A 20,269-nucleotide genomic window follows, 5' to 3' on the forward strand; every position below is an offset into this window, starting at 1 on the left:
GGATCGCATGGACGAAGCGATCGCGTGCCAAGCGTGAATCAGCAGCGACGCGGCCGCATGACTGACGCGACCGCGTGGCAAGAAAAGCTCCGAATGATGCGACCGCGTGACCCACACGGACGCGTGACAGAGGCCACACACCAGAAATTGCAGAAAACGCTCATAGCGAATTCTGAAGCCCTTTTTGGCCCAAATCCAAGTCCAGAAGGCATAGACCAGAGGTTATGAAGTGGAGAAACGCATCCATTCAGGGAGAGCTCGCCAATTTTCACTTTCCATGATTTAGATTTAGTTTGAGAGAGGTTCTCTCCTCTCTCTCTCTTAGGATTAGGATTAGGATTTAGGACTTCTCTTAGTTTTTAAGAGTAACTCTCGATCCAGGTTTAATATTTACTTTAATGCTTTTATTCGTACCTATAAATGTTGCCAACTTGACTTATGAATTATTCCATGTTACAGGTTGTTATTTGAATTAATGATTATTTGAGGTATTTCAGTTATTGATTACTTTCTCTTTAATTTGTGTTACCATTGCTTTTCATCTAAGGACATTTTTATTCCAACAATTTTACTTTTTCCCTTTTTGGTCTTGGTTAAGAAATCAGTCAGTTCCTTGAGAAGACGACCCGAGGTTTGAATACTCGGTTAACAATTTTTAAGGGGTTTGTTACTTGTGACAACCAAAACTTTTGTATGAAAGGACTTTTGAAGGTTTAGAAACTATACTTGCAACGAGGATTTATACGCAAATTTTTAGACCACGCAAAAGTTCTCTCATCAAAATGGCGCCGTTGCCGGGGAACTGCTAACGTGTGCCTTATTATTGGTTATTGTAAATATTTTTCTTTTGCTTGTTTCTCTATTCGGAAGACATAGAAGACTTTGACCAGGATGCAGATACAATTGTAGAACCTTGCAAGGAAGTGGAGGAATTCACAGAAGAGCACAAGGGAGTAGAACTTACAGAACCACCGGAAACACCTATCCCAAGGCCATTACCACCTAATAAAAGCTTCAAGTGGGTACAATCCTTAACCTATAACTTTACTTATTCACTTGAATATGGTTTGCTTGAAACAGATGGCCAGTTTAGAGCTCTCTGCGGCTTTAAGAGTAAGAGGGAAATGGCTCGTACTCAGAGTTGGTGCACAAGGTTCAATAAGGTTCCACGCTTCACCTCGAAGTACATGGATCACGGAGAACGTTTAGTCACCATGGTGAGATTCTACTTTTTAAACCGCTCAGATGGAAACATATAGATCAAGACGGAGGCAGATTTAAAAGCAAGGCTTGGGATCCTAGAATTTATTCTGACGTTTGTCATCCCGGGAGCCTAACAATTTGTCTGAAGCTGCTCAGAAGCTTTACATGCCTAGTATGGGACCCCGGAGGCTATTGGCATTCCAAGCACTGGTGGAGATTTTTGGACGAATTTAAACATAAGCCGCCATAGCAGGAAGCTCCTACAATGTCCAACTTAAGGACTTTAACTAAAAGTGCTAGGTGGGAGACAACCCACCATGGTATGGTCGCTTCTTTTTCAATTTATTTCTTGTTAATTGCTTTCATTTTTATTTCCTTTTCATTTTACTTCATTGAACCTGGAATCATGCAATAGCATTCATGTTAATCATTGCATTCTGCATTTATCATGCATAAAAAAAAAGGGGATGCACGACGCGACCGCATGCCCCATGCGATCGCGTCATACTGCGAATACACTATCCACACGACCGCGTCATCCATGCGGCCGCGTGCTTTGGAGATCGGCGTCAAAAATCCAACGTCCAGAGAGTTAGGCTGGAATCGTGCGGCCCTTGTGTGTTTTGCACAAATTGGCCCACGCGATCGCATGCTCCATGCGATCGCGTCACTTGTACAATACCAATCCCACGTGACCGCGTGAGTGACGCGATCGCGTCGCATGGATTGCACATCACCCCAGAAAGAGACAGAGAGTTGCGCTAAAACGGTGCTGGAGTCGTGCGTTTAGCACAATTTCCAGCGACGCGATCGCGCGACCCACGCGATCGCGTCATCCCCTCTTCTACCCCTTTCATGCAATCGCGTGCCCCACGCGATCGCGTCACTCCCATTTTCACCCCCACCACGCGACCGCGTCCCCCACGCGATCGCGTGGATTTGAAAATATAACCCCCTAGCCACGCGAACCCTATCAGTTCCCTCTCCGCCACCACCCAGAAGCACCACCCACCACCGCCGGCACCCCAGCCGCGCCCCCCTCCGCCACCCACCCGCAACCCCCTCCCTTCCTCTATCAAGTACCCTAAACCCTATCCCCATTACCCCCTTCTCCACTGCCCCTTCAGCCGCCACCGTGCCACTGTACCCCTCCACCGCGCCGGACGCCACCGCAGCCACCACCCAGCCGCTTTCTTACCCCGTTCTACTCCTCACGCCTACCAGGTTCCGATGAACACCGCCTTTCTGTCCTTCGCAGTTATTTTACAATTTTCTTTCTGTTTCTGTTCATAATTAGGATAGATAGATATGCATGCTGTAGTGGATTTTTAGGTTGTTAGGTATGTTAGGCTGTGGTTAGTGGATCTAGGTCTGTTTACTTGCACTGTTCATGCTTCTGTTTTATCAAAACTACAATTCTGCTGTTCCTGTGACCTTGTTCATATGCTGTGATTTCCTGCATTTGCTGCTTGTTACTCTGAATTTTCATGTTTCTATTAATTATAGATAACTGCAGCAAGTTTTTTAATTCATATGAACTGCCTTGTTTGCTGTTTATTTTTTGGGATAATCCAATTTTAGCGGGAATGCTGCCCAAATTTTTTGTGAATTGTTTTCATTCATGTTTTGGTTTGGCAATCTAAACTCTGTTGTCATCTGCCTTACCCACACCATTTCATGAATGTTATGGCAGACTTTCTTATCTTCTTTGATTTCCTGGTTTATAAACTGCATCTGTGATATTCTGATTCCAATTCTTGCTTTCTTTATATCTGTTCGAATCAACATCTACTTGTTTTTTCTTGTTTGGTTATGAGTCACTATAGTTCCTACCTGTGAATCCTTGTTACATGAAATATTTTCTTTATGCCACTTACCTTAACCCACATTTTACTGCTTTACTAATTTTAATTTACTAACTCCTCTTTCAACTTCTAACCATACTAACCTTTTCAAAAATCTCTTTTATGATTTTTTTCACTTTCCTCTAACTTTCTAACCATGGCATAATGACAATTTTTCTATTTAACTTGAATTCTGATACATTTTGGATTGTCAATTCTTCCATTCCAAATTTTAAACTACTAAACAATCCTTAATGCACATTTACTTGACTCATTTACCTCATTCTAATTCTCCTTTGCCACTTTGAGTTTTCTTTGTTTAAATTGCCTATTTGCTTCCTTATTTTTATCCATATCCTGATTTCCCATTTTTCAGGATGTCTACCTCACAAAGGAAAGAAAAAGGCAAGGCTACTGGCAAGCGCAAGAGAGGAGATTCCTCCCAGTCCATCATTGCCCTCATGCATGATTCCTCATGGCGGGAGAAGAACTTTACACAGCAGGAAAAAGCTGACCAGCTGCTCCCTGCAAATGATTCAATAAAATTTGCAAACCGGTACTGTGAGCTGAAGTATCCAGCATTTGCAAACTCCAGGAATCTATACCTGGAGAGAACTCTGAAGATTCCAGAAGCACTTCAGCAGTACACCACTGAGCAAATCAAGCAAAGAGGCTGGTTTTTTCTAGAGAGAACACTGACAGAGGTCAATGCATCTTGGGTCCGGGAATTCTACTGCAACTACTACATCACCACCCTAGATGCAGTAAACCTGAGAGGAAAACAAATTCTAGTCACTGAGGAAGCCATAGAAGACATTCTCCAGCTCCCAACCAAGTCTGATCAGCCTGATGGTTATTCAAAGGCTGAGGAGGACATGCGCCTGATGCAGTTTGATTGGGATGCTGTAAAGGCACGGATAGCTCTCGACCCGACTGTTCCTTGGGAGATGGGTCAGGACACCACCATGCCTAGGGGGATCAAGAGGGCGTACTTAAATGATGAGGCTCGGTTATGGCACTAGATCTTGAGTAATTATGTGATGCCGAGTACTCATGAGACGGAGATCCCAGCTGCTATGATCACCCTCCTATGGTGTGTGCTGGAGGGTAAGGACATTTATCTACCACGCTTTATCCGGTATTATATGGCCAGGGTCCACGTCCGAGGCACCCTTCCTTTCCCGTATCTGGTTACACAGCTAGGCCGTCGAGCTAACGTGCCATGGGAGGATGCCGATGAGAGACCACCAGCGGTGGACTGCAGGAAGATCTTTCCTCACAGCAGGAACTTCCTAGCTTTGGGCTACAGACCACCACCCTTCACTGCTACTGATGAGACAGCCCCACCGTCTACTGAACCCTCTTCATCCACGGCTGCCCCTGCTGCCCCTACTGCCACCACTGCACCTCCACCGGCCTCTGAGCCCGTATACCGCCTCATGCACCGCCTATTCCGACAGCTTGACCAGATGGAGCGCCGTAACCGGCGCCGGTATGAGAGATTGGAGCGTCGCAGCCAGCGACGCTATTCACATCTGAAGCTGATGATCAGACAGGGTGGTGACATCCCCTCCGAGCCCGACACACCATCAGAGCCATCCAAGGAGGAGGAGGATGAGCCCGAGGAGGAGACCCATCAGCAGGCAGGCACAGAGCAGGCTGCGCCACATCAGGAGGTTACGCATCAGATCGAGGCTGCAGATCCGAAGATCCCGATTCAGTCAGCACCGCCTCTACAGCAGCCAGACCCTCAGCCCACCACCACCACAGAGCCTCCAGCTACCATCCCTACCAGTGATGACACCCCTTCACACCCGGCTTGACAGAGCATCAGGGACGATGCTTCATTTTAAGTGTGGGGAGGTCACCATCTCTGGCGTTTTATTTTGGTGAACCACTACATCTCTTTTTCTTTTATTTTGGATATTTTTCTGTATTTTTCTTTTTTTTCTGAGTACTTATACATTGCTGCTCCATTTCATGAAGGAGGAACATTAAAACTTTAAAGGCTACCCTAAATAATTTTTTTATGAGAATAATGGGAATTTTTAACTAAACCTGCATAACATATATGAATGATATATGATGCTTGAGTTAGAGAACACACAGCCTGTGAGTATTGAGCTTAATTGTATGGTTGCATTCAAACCATAATTTCATTCCTGTGTGTTTCGCTTCTTTTTATTTTGATGTTCTTTACTTTGCTTTAATATATATGTCCAATTATAGAATATAGATACATACCAAGAGAATGATTGAGGCCATCATTTGATTTTAGCTCACTTACCCCAAAATAACCTACCTTTCACATCACCCTTGTTAGCCCCCTTGAGCCTTTAAAATCCCTTTTATTCTATTTAGCACACTACTAGCCTTAAGCATAAAAACAAAATAAAATCCCAAGTTGAATCCTTGGTTGGCTTAAGATAGAAAATTATAAATAGATTAAAATGTGGGAAACCTATTGGGAACATGGATGATAGAAACAAAAGGGTAGAAAAGTTAAAAGAAATAAAATAAAATTTGGGAAGCATGCTCATGAGAAATCAAAGTGATTCAATTACCATGTGCATAAAAAAAATTAAAAAAAAAAAAGAGAAGTTATTTTTCAGCATTCAATAAAAGGGGATACAAAAGAATTCCCCAATGCAAAATAAAAGCAATGCACATGGGATAAAAATAAAATTAAAACATGAGCATGTAACAACAAGTGGGATAATATGGAAAAATTGGTAAAGAAGTTTTGTTCTACTAAATATGTATGTTAGGTGAGATCTTAGTCTAATTAAGGATTCACTTATTAGCTCACTTAGCCTTATACATATATCCTTACCTTTACCTTGACCCCATTACAACCTTAGTTAAAGACCTGATGACTTTTGGTATGACTGTACTCTGTAATTGTTGATTGGTTAGATGAAGAACAAAGTTATAGGAAGTAAGAATAAAAAGAAAAGTAGAGTGAATAACGATTTATTCAATCCTTCACCCACTTATTCATATTAATTGCATGATTTTACTTTCCCTTCCTTATTATGTGATGTATGTGAAAAACATGTTTCCTATGCTTTAATATTAATTATCTTAATTACCTTTATTTCCATTCGATGCCCTGATTAGTGTGTTGAGTAGTTTCAGATCTTCTAAGGTATGAATGACTTAAAGGATGGAAAGGAAACATACAAAAATGGAAGGAAGGCACAAAACGGAGCTTCTGAAGAAACTGGCATCCACGCGATCGCATGGACGAAGCGATTGCGTGCCAAGCGCGAATCAGCAGCGACGCGGCCGCATGACTGACACGACCGCGCACCTTAAGCAAAACGCACATGACGCGGTCGCATGACTGACGCGACCGCGTGGCAAGAAAAGCTCCGAATGACGTGACCGCGTGACCCACGCGGACGCGTGATAGAGGCCACGCACCAGAAATTGCAGAAAACGCTCATAGCAAATTCTGAAGCCCTTTTTGGCCCAAATCCAAGTCCAGAAGGCATAGACCAGAGGTTATGAAGTGGGGGAACGCATCCATTTAGGGAGAGCTCGCCAATTTTCACTTTCCATGATTTAGATTTAGTTTGAGAGAGGTTCTCTCCTCTCTCTCTCTTAGGATTAGGATTAGGATTTAGGACTTCTCTTAGTTTTTAAGAGTAACTCTCGATCCAGGTTTAATATTTACTTTAATGCTTTTATTCGTACCTATAAATGTTGCCAACTTGTCTTATGAATTATTCTATGTTACAGATTGTTATTTGAATTAATGATTATTTGAGGTATTTCAGTTATTGATTGCTTTCTCTTTAATTTGTGTTACCATTGCTTTTCATCTAAGGACATTTTTATTCCAACAATTTTACTTTTTCCCTTTTTGGTCTTGGTTAAGAAATCAGTAACTCACCATTATTAAACTCAGCATAATTGATAATTGTTATCTTGCTAATTGAACTGAACTTCAATAATCCCAACTTTTTCTTAGGAAATAAATAGGATTCGAAGGTCAAACTAATTAGTCCCTTGAATTTCCTTTGCTTTAGTAAAGGTTAACTAAGTGGAATTTAGATTCAACTTTCATTATTGTTGAGAGAGATAACTAAGTTGGACTTCCAATTTCTCTTACCTTGCCAAAAGATTGCTTTACAGTATTTATTTATTTTAATTGCCATTTAAATTATTTGTCATATCTACTCTTCACTTTCAAGCACGCGTCCGCGCAGGGTGCGCGCCCGCGCGCCTACCTCACTGACTCACTCTGGTACAAAAAACAGAGACTTGTGCTAACTTTGTCCCACTTTTGTGCCTGAGGCACAACCTCTCTTGTGCGCCCGCGCCATCTGCTATCACTCTCACCGACGTGCCAGCGCACCTTGCGCGCGCGCGCCGGTTGCGCGAGTCAATTTAAGACCTTCGCGCCTTGCCCTGTTTTCCTTTCTTTCAACCCCTTCTCTTCTTTAGTTTCTTTCTCCTCTCAATCCATCACCTCCCTTCTCTTCTCCTTCTTCCACAACCCACCACCATTGTCTCCGGCCACTCACCGGTGACAACCACCCTTTCCCAGTGGCGCTACACTTCTCCTATTTTCTCTCTCATCTTCACAAAAGAAGATTCAACCTTGCTTTTTCATACTCATCAACGTTTAGCTTCTTCCATTCCTTTACTTCCATTTTTCCTTACATTATTTCTTCTAATTAGATGCTTCTTATTGCCTTACTTAGTTTCTCTTTTACTTGATGATAATGTTTCTTGTTTTTGTTTGCTTACTTTTCCTTTATTTCTCCATGGATGTTGAACTTGAGCTTAATTTGCATTACTAGATCTTTTGTCACTCTTTTACCATTGCGTGATGTTTATGTGATGATTGATGTTCTATTTTGGGCTTTGAATTGGTTTAGTATCTCATAATTGCTCATTGCTTGATTATTGCACGCCAAGTGTTCGAAGAAATGCATACATCCCATTTTGGCTCAATTTAGCCATGTACTTTTCAATTGTTGCTCCTTCCTCATTCACTTGCTTTCTCTTAAATGCATTGAGCCTAACTTGTGTGCTTGTAGTTGATACTTACCAGTTAAATATTCATTGAATATGACTTGCTCTTTATTATGGGTGCTTGAGACTACTCTTCTCATGCCATTGCATGCATTACTCCCTCTTGCATCCCATGCCAAGTGTTATGACCCTTGCTTTTACATCTACCACGGGCATTACAATTCACTTGCATGTCTTTTGTCAAATCGATTCTTGGGTTTAATGTTTTCCTTCTTTCTCTCCCTTTTTAGGATGGCCACCAAGAAAGGCAAGGAGATAGCTCCAAGGAAACCAGCCGCAAAAAGGGCACCCCAAAAATCAAATTCTAAGGCGCGTTCTTCAATAGGAGCCAAACCCCTATCAAAGAAAGGAAAGACACCCGCTCCTATTGATGAGAATGACAAGGGCAAACCGGCAAGAGACTCTTCAAGGTTCCCCAACCGCTTCTGTGAACTTAAGTTCCCTTCCATAGCCGTAAGGAACTATCACCCTGAGCATCTACTAGCTCTGTCGGACAAGGTTGCTCCTTATATTCTGCCCTGCATTGAATAGCGAGGATGGGAGTTTCTCTTGAGGAAACCAAAGGAAATCAACCTCTCTTGGGTGGAAGAATTTTATACTAACTACCACCTTTCCTCTCTTCAATCGGTATACATGCACCGGAAGCAAGTCTCAGTTTCAGAAGAGGCTATTCAGCAAGTGCTTAATGTTCTACCAGTGCCAAGCGACATGCATGGCTACCAAGAAGTCTTATGTCAGCGAGAGGAGTATGGATTCAATTGGGACTCGATCCTCCGAGTCATTGCTGAGTTAGAATCTTCTTGGATCCAAGGTCGATAGCGGATGAGGCCCAAGAGTATTGGCGCTCGCTTCCTCACTGTGGAAGCTAGAGCTTGGGCCCAAATCCTATCCCACTATGTGTTGCCTAGCACCCACAAGTCGTCCATCACGGCGAATCTTGTCAAGCAAGCAATGAGTCAAGTTCACGACCGGGGTAATTTGCCATTTCCAGCATTGGTGTCTGACTTAGTTGCTGCTGCGGGTGTTTCTTGGGAAGCCAAGGATAAGAGGATTATGATTCCGGCTAAGGGCGATGTAGTCCCAAGCGGAAAATCCCTACACCTTCCCATGAACAAACCAAGCCTCGACATGGCCCCGCCACTTCTTTTTCCTTCTAGCTCATCATCACCACCACTGAGATCCACACATCAAAGGATAGAAGATCTTCACCGGAAGCTTGATAGATATGAGAGGCGCGACCACCGCCGCTATACTTACATCAAGACACTTCTGGGTTTTGTTGCCCCTAGCATGGAGGAACCCGAAATATTCACATCCACCTCGAACCCAACTGATGGGAGTTCTGATGAAGGGGATAGTGAAGGCTCCGGTCCCGACCGTCCCTTGCGTATCATTCGTAGCACGGAGGACCGTGCTAAATTCTAAAAGTGTGGGGAGGTCGTCCGACCGATCTCCATGGGTAACGTTCTCTTCTCCTCAATACCCATGGATTTATTTTTCTCTTTTTATATATTGCATGTGTAGTTAGTCTTGCTTGTAAATACTCTTTGCATGATGGTTAGTTTCTATAGAGTTACTTGGTCAAAACAATAACTTTCTTTCCAACAAACTGTGTTCTGGGTGACCTACCAAAAATTTTGAAAATTTTTGCAGTAAACTTGCTTTAAGAATGTATTTTGGAACATAGTAATAGAGTTAAGAACACAAGCATGAAAGTTTTGAGCCTATTGCATGGTTACATCTTTTAACCATTATTTCCATTCTTGTGTGCATTTCTCTCTCTCTTTGAGTGTGATCCTTACTTTGTCTGATTCTATATGTCCATTGCTTTATGTATGAATGCATTTGCATGATTGAGGCCATCATTTCAAAAGTCACTTTTCCCAAATAGCCTTAACCCTTATATCTACCATTGCTAACCAATTTTGAGCCTTTGATAAACCCTCTTGTTTTTAAATAGAGCTCATCAACAACCCTAAGTGAAAAACTATGAATGTCCCTGAATTTGAATCCTTGATTGGCTTAGGTGAGTTAGGATGTGTATCATTCAAATAGGAGGGTATACTTGGAAAATTCGGGTAGATATATAGGCATGTAATTGTAGTGTAATTGAAGATTCTAAGATTTTGGGAACATACTCATGTGTTAAATGATTATACCGTATGCATTGATACTTTGGTTCACAAAGAAATCCCAAGAAAAGGGGATATATATATATATATATATATGAAAAAATAAATAAATAAATAAATAATAAAAAGAGAGAGAAAGCAATGAAAGGGGACAAAGACGCCCTAAGATAAAGTAATAAAAACAACGCATACGGGTGTGAATTGAAAAGAATGCATGAGTATGCAAAAAGGGTAAAACTCAAGGGTAGCTAGGAATGTATTGTAGTTGTATAGGTTGTTCTATGTGTCTAGTGGATCCTAGGTTGATCAAGGACTCAAATTTTGAACCCACTTGGCCATATACATCCTTACCTTCACCGTAACCCCGTTACAACCCATGAATAAGACCTCATGATACTTGTAAGCATGCATTAAGTAATTGTTGATTGATTAGATGAAAGACAAATCTTGGAAAGCATAATTAGGAGGAGATTGAGTGACGAACCCTAGACACTTGAGCGAGTAGAGCAGATATACTTCCAGTGAGGGTTCGATGCTCAATGCTTGTTCCCGGCTTTCACAAGCGTTCGTTCAGCAAGTCATATGCACTCTTTAGTGATATTCAATTTGGTAGGATTCATGAATTGCATACTATTTTCACCCTATATGCTCACATGTATTCTTGAAGGATAGAATTACTCTTGACCAAGTATATAGATGATTTTACATTAGTTGCACGCATCCACTTAGGTAGTTTGCATTTCAAAAACCCTTTCTCACCATGATCATTGGTCTTTTCTTTTTATTTTAAGCATGAGGACATGCTTGGTATAAGTGTGGGGAGATTTGATAAACCCCAATTTTGTGGTTTATCTTGTGCTTATTTTGGGGGATTTTATCAACATTTCTCACACTTATTCGCAAGAAATGCATGGTTTTGTGGTCACTTCCCAATATTGCTCTATGATGTAAAACATGCTTATTTTGCCTTAAAATTGCCATATTTTAATCCTCTTCTATTGCCATTCGATGCCGTGATGTATTTGTTGAGTAATTTCAGGAATTATAGGGTAGGAATGACTTAGAAGAGAGGGAGAAAGCATGTACAAAAGGGAGGAACATGAAGAATTGAGATCCTTGGAAAAGCAGCATCGGCGCGCTCGCGCACTCCACGCGCACGTGTGGATGGGATTGGCTGGAAGCGGCGCGCGAGGATGGACGCATCCGCGCGAATCAGGAGAATCTTATCGACGCGCACGCGCACATGGCGCGCACGCGTAGATCGCAAGAGCAACCGGCGCGCACGCACGCATGGCGCGCACGCGTGGAAGGCTGCACGTGACCTCATTAAAGGAAATCGTGCCTAGCAATTTCTGAGGCTCATTAGGCCCAATTTCAAGCTGCTTCTGCATGGAAAAAGACCCAAGGATGCTAGGGAAAAGGGGGGATCACTCATTTTACACTAGGACATAATTTTTAGTTAGTTTTTGGTTCTTTGGTTATTCTAGAGAGAGAAACCCTTGTTCCTCTCTAGATCTAGTTTTAATTTGATCTTCCTTTGTTGATTTGTGATTTGGATCTTGTTAATTACTAGCTTTAATTGTTCAATTTGAATTTCTTGTTACAATTGTGCTTATATCTTGTGATAGTTTATGAATTCTTGTCAATTCTCATTTTATACCCATTTCATGAATGTTGTGAATCTTGATTTGTTGATGTTACATTGATGATTTCTATGCTTAGCTTTATTGTTTGGATGATTACATGTTGATAATTGTTAGTGGGTATTTGTAGAACTCAATTTAATTGCTAATTTGAACATGTCTTTTGTTAGTGCTTACCAAGTGTTTGATGAATTGTTTACTTTAATCATGGAGTAGTTCTTTTTCACTCTTGGCCTAGGTCAAGGGAATTGGGTAAACTTGAGTCATTGGGTCTAATGGATTTGATGATTTGGGAGCCCTAGGTGGTCAATTTGATACTCATTGACGCCAACCCACTACTAATCTAATTAGTAGGTAGGTTGGGACTTATGGGTTGATGTGATCAGGGCCATTTGACGTACTCTAAGTCTAGGAGTAGATATCACGTACTTAAGACTTGAGAGTAGACTTAATGAGCTTGGTTCCTTATAATTGTCAAGGTATAGTTGTTAGACAAGGATGGTGATCCCAATTCCCGAGCCTAGCCAAGAATTACCTTTATTATTCATAGTTGAAAACCAACTTTCTCAACCAATTGCTCTAGTTGTAGTTTCTTGTTTGGGTCACAATAGAATTAAGTGGAATGTTGTTTATTCATTTAAAGTGCTTATGTTTTGTTTAGTTGATTGAATTAATTGTTGCATTTTAAGATTACTTGTTTGTTAAGATTCCCATTTATTTTCATGCTTATAACTCACAACCCTGGATTTCTAACCAATGTCGAAGCACATGATTGCCCATTCCTTGTGAGACGACCCGAGGTTTGAATACTTCGGTTAATTCTATTGGGGTTGAACTTGCGACAACCAAATCCCTCTTCTAAATTTGACCCCCGAGGATTGTTGTTGGTAGAGCTATACTTACAACGCGGTTTTCTTGAAGAGAATCTTTACCAATACATCTTTGGGTGCTTCTGTGACAGCCGGTCACCTTTCCATCCTTTAAGTCATTCCTGCCTTAGAAGATCTGAAACTAATCAACACACAAATCACGGCATCGAATGGTAATAAAGGGTAATTAAAATAATTATTTTTAAAGCATAGGAAACATGTTCTTCACATATATCACATAATAAGGAAGGGAAAGTAAAACCATGCAATTTACATGAATAAGTGGGTGAATGATTGAATAAATCTCTTAAATTGAGCACAAAATATATCATAAAATATGGGTTTATCAGGAAGACGACCCGAGACTTAAAAACTCCTGGTTATTTTGTATTGATTTTGACACCCTTTGAATTTAAAATTTGATTGATGGTCGATTATCGGGTTGGGACTATACTTGTAACGCCAATCTTATTTTGAGTAAAAAATTCCTAGCCCGCTTTAGGCTAATCATCACACACCCCTACAGAGGAGAAGGAACCTCAAGTTGATTCTTCTCTGGGCGTGCAAGGAGAGCCTGTGACTCCCACAGAGCACGCCCTTGCAGAGGTGAAAGAATATCAAGAGCTACCTTTTATAGGCGCAGAAAGAACCAGCAAATGAGCAATTGGCTCATTTCCCAGCAGCCCTTAAGGAGCTGCAAGTCAATATCTCTGTTGCAAAGGTATTGGAAAAAAAACCCCTATACGACCTGTCCAAAAAAAATCTTTTTGAAAAGAAGGACTTAAGGGGAGATAAAATAGAGATACTTACTGAGAAGTATAGTATCCTAATTCAGAATGAGCTGTCAAGAAAGATGCCAGATCCAGAGAGCTTTCAGATCCTATGGACTACTGGAAAGATCACTTTTGACAAAGCCCTGTATGATATTGGCTTAAGTTTAAATCCGATACCTTCATCTGTGATGAAGAAGCTGGGAATCCAAGAGGCACAAGAAACAAGGATTACCTTGCATAAGAACTGGATGGTGTACAAGGTTCTTGACCCTTCATTACCCCTTGACAAGGGAGGTACCTGCATAAATGATTCAACATCCAAGCCTCCTCCCTTGGATGAAACTAATTCAATCCCTCTTAAGACCAAACGTAAGTTTGGTATTGGATGTACACTATCCACCAAGGAGGAAGACCCCAAAAGGAAGATACCTAGGGGCTGGAAAAACAAAATATCCCTACTGAAGGCTTTTCACCATGGAAAATGGTAATGTTCACTTATCTCATCATGGTATTCATCATGGAAGAGAGAAGTGGAAAAAAGGGACACCAGCATATTGCTGCAAGGCCAACCCTGCCTCATGCAGTAAACAAGATCATATCTCTTGAACGTCTTACGGTAATCCATGAGAGCACAGGAAGACCGCTCCCAGTAAGGAGTAAGGATTTATTCTTCTATGAATATCTTCCTCCTTGAAAGGAGCTGTCTGTCAAGCTAATGAGATTAAAGAAGCACTTGTTGGGAGGCAAGCCAACCATGAGTAGAGTATTTCTGTTCTTATTTCTTTTGTTTATTTTTATTTGAGTTTATTTTAGTTTATTTTTAGAGTTTTTCTTTGCTTTTTAATGTTTGTGATCATGTGCAGTAGTTAGAACAAAAACAGAAACAATCAAAGCTGAAAATAGAACACCCTGGAGCAGAAACCTTACTGGCATTGAACGCCAGACAAGGAGCCAGAGTGGGTGTTCAACGCCCTCTGGGGAGCAACAAGCTGGCGTTGAACGCCAGCCAGGGAGCCAGATTTGGCGTTCAACGCCCAAAAAGGCAGAAGACCTGGCGTTGAACGCCAGGAATGAGGTTCCTCCTGGGCGTTCAATGCCACAAATGGGAGGCAAGCTGGCGTTGAACACCAGCTATAGTGCACAAGATGGGCGTTCAATGCCCATACGGAGGGTATGGAATTTGAATTCCCTAGCCTTTCAGCACCAGTAGGTCCCACATAATCTCCACCTACCCCCACCTTCTTCTACCCTATTCTTCCCTATTGTTCATATTTGCTCGAGGATGAGCAAAACTCTTAAGTTTGGTGTTGCAAAAGCTTTGTTTTTATACTTCTACCACTCCTAAGTATGGCACCAAAGACTGGTGAAACCTCAAGGAAGAGGAAAAAAAAGGCACTTACCCCCACATCCCTTACCTCATTTGTCACCTATACAATTCAGTTGGAATTGTCATAGAAGAGGACAAGCTCATCACTAAAAGAAGGATGGAGCATGTTAGATAGCCGGCACATGGACCATAGCAAGAGCATATGGAGCCGCCTCAATAGAAATCCTGAGATGCCTCAAGGGATGTATTTTCCTCTCCAAAAATTTTTTTTTGGGATCAGCTGAATACCTCTCTGGGAGAGTGGAACTCAAACGTGGAGCAACTGAGGTTGGAAGTTGGAACATCAAGAGCACTCCACCATCCTCCATGAAATAGAGAAGATCAAAGGGCTATGAGAGAAGAACAATAAAGACAAGGGCGTGACATGGAAGAGATCAAGCACTGCATTGGATCCTCAAGGAGAAGTAGTAGCCACCATCACTAAGGTGGATTTGTTCTCTTAATTCCCTTTTCTTATGTTATTTTTATGTTTTCTGTTATGTTTTATTGTCTGTTCTCGTGTTCTTATTGCATGATCATTTCTATCTATGTCTTAAGGCTATAAAATGTTCCATATATCTCTCACCTTACTTAAAAGAAAATTTTATTTGAAAAAAATTGAGAGATACATGAATTTTTCAAGTTCTATAATAAGAATAGTCAATTATTTTGATGTGGTGGCATTGCTTTTGTTTCTGAATATATGAATAAACAGTGCATAGTTGAAGTTGAAATTAAAAATGTTGGCTCTTGAAAGAATGATGAAAACGGAAAAGTATTATTGGTAATATGAAAAATCTAAATAAATTGATTCTTGAAGCAAGAAAAAGCAGCAAAAAAAAAAAAGAAAAAGCATGTTGCAAAAGAAAAAAAAGAGAAAAAATTATATATATGTATGTATGTATGTGAAAAATCCAAAAGAAATAAAAAGTAGAAAAAGCCAATAGCTCTTTAAACCAAAAGGCAAGAGAAAAAAGCCAATAACCCTTTAAACTAAAAGGCAAGGGTAAAAGGATCCAAGGCTTTGAGCACCAATGGTTAGGAGGGCCTAAAAGGAGTAAAATCTTGGCCTAAGCACTTCAATGGAAAAGTGTCCCTAACTATATACTTGTGGTGTGAAGGTGTCAAGTAAAAAGCTTGAGACTGAGCAGTTAAAGTCGTGATCCAAAGCAAAAAGACTGTGCTTAAGAACTTTGGACACCTCTATCTGGGGATTCTAGCAAAGCTAAGTCACAATCCGAAAGGGTTCACCCAATTAAATGTCTGTGGCATTTATGTATCCGGTGGTAATACTGGAAAACAAAGTGCTTAGGGCCACGGCCAAGACTCTAAACTCTGTGTTCAAGAATCAAAAAGAACTAAACTAAGAGAGTCAATAATATCATCTGGATTCTAAGTTCCTAAAGAGACCAACACTTCTGAGTTTCAATGGATAGTGAGATGCCAAAACTATTTAGAAGTAAAAAGCTACTAAGTCCCGCTCATCTAATTGAAACTGAGTTTCATTGAGAACTCTGAGATTTATTGTATCATAATCTTCTTTTTATCCTACTTTATTTTTGGTTACTTGGGGACAAGCAACAGTTTAAGTTTGGTGTTCTGATGAGGAGATATTTTATACGCTTTTTGCCATCATTTTCATATAGTTTTTTGTATGTTTTGTTTAAGTTTTATTGAGTTTTCATAGGTTTTAGTGCAAAATTCAAATTTTTGGATTCTACTTTGAGTTTTTGTGTTTTTATGAAATTTTAGGTATTTTCTGGCTAAAATTGAGGAGCTGGAGTAAAAGTCTGATTCAGAGACAGAGAAAGCACTGCAGATGCTGTTCAAATTTGACATTCTTGCATTCGAAAGAGATTTTCTAGAGCTACAGAAGTCCAAATGGAGCGTTATTAATGGCTACGGAAAGCTAACATCCAGATCTTTTCAGAAATGTATAATAGTCTATATTTTGCTTCAGAATTGAAGACCCAAAACTGGCGTTCAACGCCAGCCTCCTGCCCTATTCTGGCGTCCAACGCCCAAAGGAGAAGAGACCAGCATCCAATGACCATAAAGGACCCCTAACCAGCATTCAATTCCCTAGAGGCCTCCTAGCACGTGGATCTCAATCAAGCTCAGCCCAAACACTCACCAAGTGGGCCCCAAAAGTGGATTTTAGCACTAAAAGACTATTTTACCCTTCTTAATGTAATCCTTAGTCATTAGTTTAGTATTTAAAGACTTTTACACCTCTCATCAAGGGAGGACACACACTTTATGTCATATTTTTTTTATCATTGTATTTTCTATCAGTATGAGTTTCTAAACCTCCTAGGTTGAGGGGAGGAGCTCTGCTGAATTTTATGGATTAATAAAGTACTACTATTCTATTTCAATTCGTGTTTGATCCTCTATTCTAAGATGTATCTTCGTTCTTCATCAATATGAATGCGTTGAACTGGCACAAGGTTATCTCATTCTACTTGGGTTCAGAGTGAGTCTTTCATCGGACAATGATGAACCACTAGCTTGATTATACATCTCTTAGACGGCTAATCCATGACTTCGTTGGGGACTTCTTGAAACACCAATTCAGCCGAAGTATGGGGAGATTAGAGTTTTTGTGGTAGAGGCTAGAACCAAAGGTGTAGCATCCTCTGATCCGGAAGATTTGACCTTGTCTGTGGCGTTTTGAGTAGGATCACCAAGGAGAATGAACTGCAGGAGCTTCACCTTCAATCAGACTGGATCCGCACTAACCCTAGGATTCAGATCTAGAGGAGTATTAGCGATCTCTTAAAAAAGACGTTAATCACATATAGTCTGCCATAGAAGAAATCATCCATAGTTGAAGAAGACAGTAATACCGGATTAATCTAGAAGAACAAAGCATCTCCAAGCCTTAACCATCTTCTTATCATTGCAAACACATCAACCTAGTAATGTTTTATTTATTTTTCTTTTATGCGAATTAAACAAACAAACAACTCTTCTATCCTCCTGACTAAGATCTACAAGATAACCATAACTTGCTTCAAATCATAATCCTCGTGAGATCGACCCTGACTCACTCAGGTATTACTTGGACGACCCAATGCACTTGCTGGTTCAGTTGTACGAAGTGTGAGAATTTGTGCACCAGCTAATAGACTACTGAAAATAATTAAATGTCTATTTGTTTTACAATGTGCTTTTTTTTGTCCAATGTGCCTAGGTTCATACTCACAGTTACAATTTGCTTTTTTCTATAAACATGATAATAAATTCAGACATGCTTCGATTTATTTTCTTTATTTGATCTGTTCTGTTTTGATCTCTTTTATCTTTTCCACTTCTATTGCAATTTGAATGCTTGTATATTGAGAACATACTCTTATTTAACTCATAAGTATTGTATGCTGCCTCATTTCAACTCATGCTTCTTTTATTCTCATGCTTCTTTTATTCTTATTATTATGTTTTGCCAAGATTTCATTTTCAAATAATGTAACACATAGAACAATGTTACCTAACTATGCACACCAGTAACATTTACTCACGAGTTTAGTATCACTTTATACCACTCCATATGTCAAAGATATACCTTATTTGGTTTATAGAGAAGTGTTCAATGATATGAATTTCTGTATTGGTATTATTATAATTTATTGTTCATTTGTTGTTTTGAATTTCTGTTAATTGGCATGATATTTGCAGACATGACGACTGATATAGGTATTTCAGATCAGGTTCCTGGTCGTGGTCGTAGCTAAACTATCAATCAATTTGGACATTAATGACTTAAGTTCACCCAAGTTCCCAACCTAAGCCAAGAATGTAAAATCTACTCTATAAGTAAATCAAGCATTTTATCAAACACATAGAATGCATAAATATAAAACTTCATAAATTGCAAGAATTAGTAAAATTTACAACGACACAATTCAAGAAGGTAATAATATCATATCCAATAAACAATAATAAAACATAAAACATCAAATTCATTAAAGAAAATTGAAAATTTAACAAGGTTCATAAACTAAAACGATATAAACAAGAAACTAACAAGAGAATCCTAGTAACTAAGATAATAGAATAAGAAAATATAAATAAAACTAAAGTAAAACAAGATTAAAAACTAAAACAAGAGAGAATTAAAGTAGAAATCCTAAGAATTCTAGAGAGAAATTGGAGCTTCTCTCTAGAATTCACTAAAATATCATAAAAACTAAACCTAAAGACTACATGATGTTCTTCCATGTATTTTCCCTTGAAATACTTCAAAAATCTTATGTTTGGGGGACTTTTTGGGGCCCAAATCACGAGCCCGCGTGCTTATTAACCCAGGTACGTGACAGTACTATCGCCTAGGCCGCCTGGGCGACACTTCGCTTGGGCGACAAATCTTGCTAGGGTGAGATTTTGCCTGGGCGATATTTCTTTGCCTAAGCGAAGCTTCGCTTGAGCGGCCCATTCTCGTTTGGTCTAGGCGAAGCATGCTGAACTTCTTGATTTTGTGATTCTTTCCTCTTTTGGTCATGTTCCTTGCTTCCATTTGAACCTAAATTTATCTAAAACACTAACAAATATATTATGGTACCAAGCAGATGATTAAAGATTTAAACATATTAAATTTATAGCCCATTGAGGTTCAGAATGATTGGCATCTATAGGAACTTCAGATTTCGAATAGTGTTATTGACTCTCTTAGTTCAGTATGATGATCTTTGAACACAGCTTCCTTATGAGTCTTGGCCGTGGCCCTAAGCACTTTGTTTTCCAGTATTACCACCGGATACATAAATGCCACAGACACATAATTGGGTGAACCTTTTGAGATTGTGACTCAGCTTTGCTAAAGTCCCCAATTAGAGGTGTCCAGGGTTCTTAAGCACACTCTTTGTTTTTGCTTTGGACCTTGACTTTAACCGCTCAGTCTCAAGTTTTCACTTGACACCTACACGCCACAAGCACATGGTTAGGGACAGCTTGGTTTAGCCGCTTAGACCAGGATTTTATTCCTTTAGGCCCTCCTATCCACTGATGCTCAAAGCCTTGGGATCCTTTTTATTTCCCTTGCCTTTTGGTTTTAAGGGTTATTGGCTTTTTGCTCTTGCCTCTTGGTTTTAAGAGCTTTGGCTTTTTCTGCTTGCTTTTTTTTTTCGCCTATTTTTTTTTCTGCAAGCTTTGTTCTTTGCTGCTTTTTCTTGCTTCAAGAATCATTTTTATGATTTTTCAGATTATCAAATAACATGTCTCCTAGGCATCATTCTTTCAAGAGCCAACATATTTAACATTCTTAAACAACAACTTCAAAAGACATATACACTGTTCAAGCATACATTCAGAAAACAAGAAGCATTATCACCACATCAATATAATTAAACTAAGTTCAAGGAAAAATTCGAGACTCATGTACTTCTTGTTCTTTT

The 20,269-nt window shown here is 40.1% G+C and overlaps 1 long non-coding RNA gene across 1 annotated transcript in view; it reads right to left on the reverse strand.

Moving 5' to 3' along the window:
• The window catches only part of LOC110267060, a 27,140-nt gene continuing 7,545 nt past the window's right edge, over positions 675-20,269 (reverse strand). Inside the window, exons 2-3 of the long non-coding RNA XR_002354384.1 lie at positions 7,311-7,321; positions 675-686 (exon numbers count right to left, since the gene is read on the reverse strand). This is a non-coding gene — a long non-coding RNA (uncharacterized LOC110267060). The remainder of the gene's footprint in view (positions 687-7,310; positions 7,322-20,269) is intronic.

Source organism: Arachis ipaensis, chromosome B09 (genome assembly GCF_000816755.2).
Source record: "Arachis ipaensis cultivar K30076 chromosome B09, Araip1.1, whole genome shotgun sequence".
Lineage (NCBI taxonomy): Eukaryota > Viridiplantae > Streptophyta > Magnoliopsida > Fabales > Fabaceae > Arachis > Arachis ipaensis.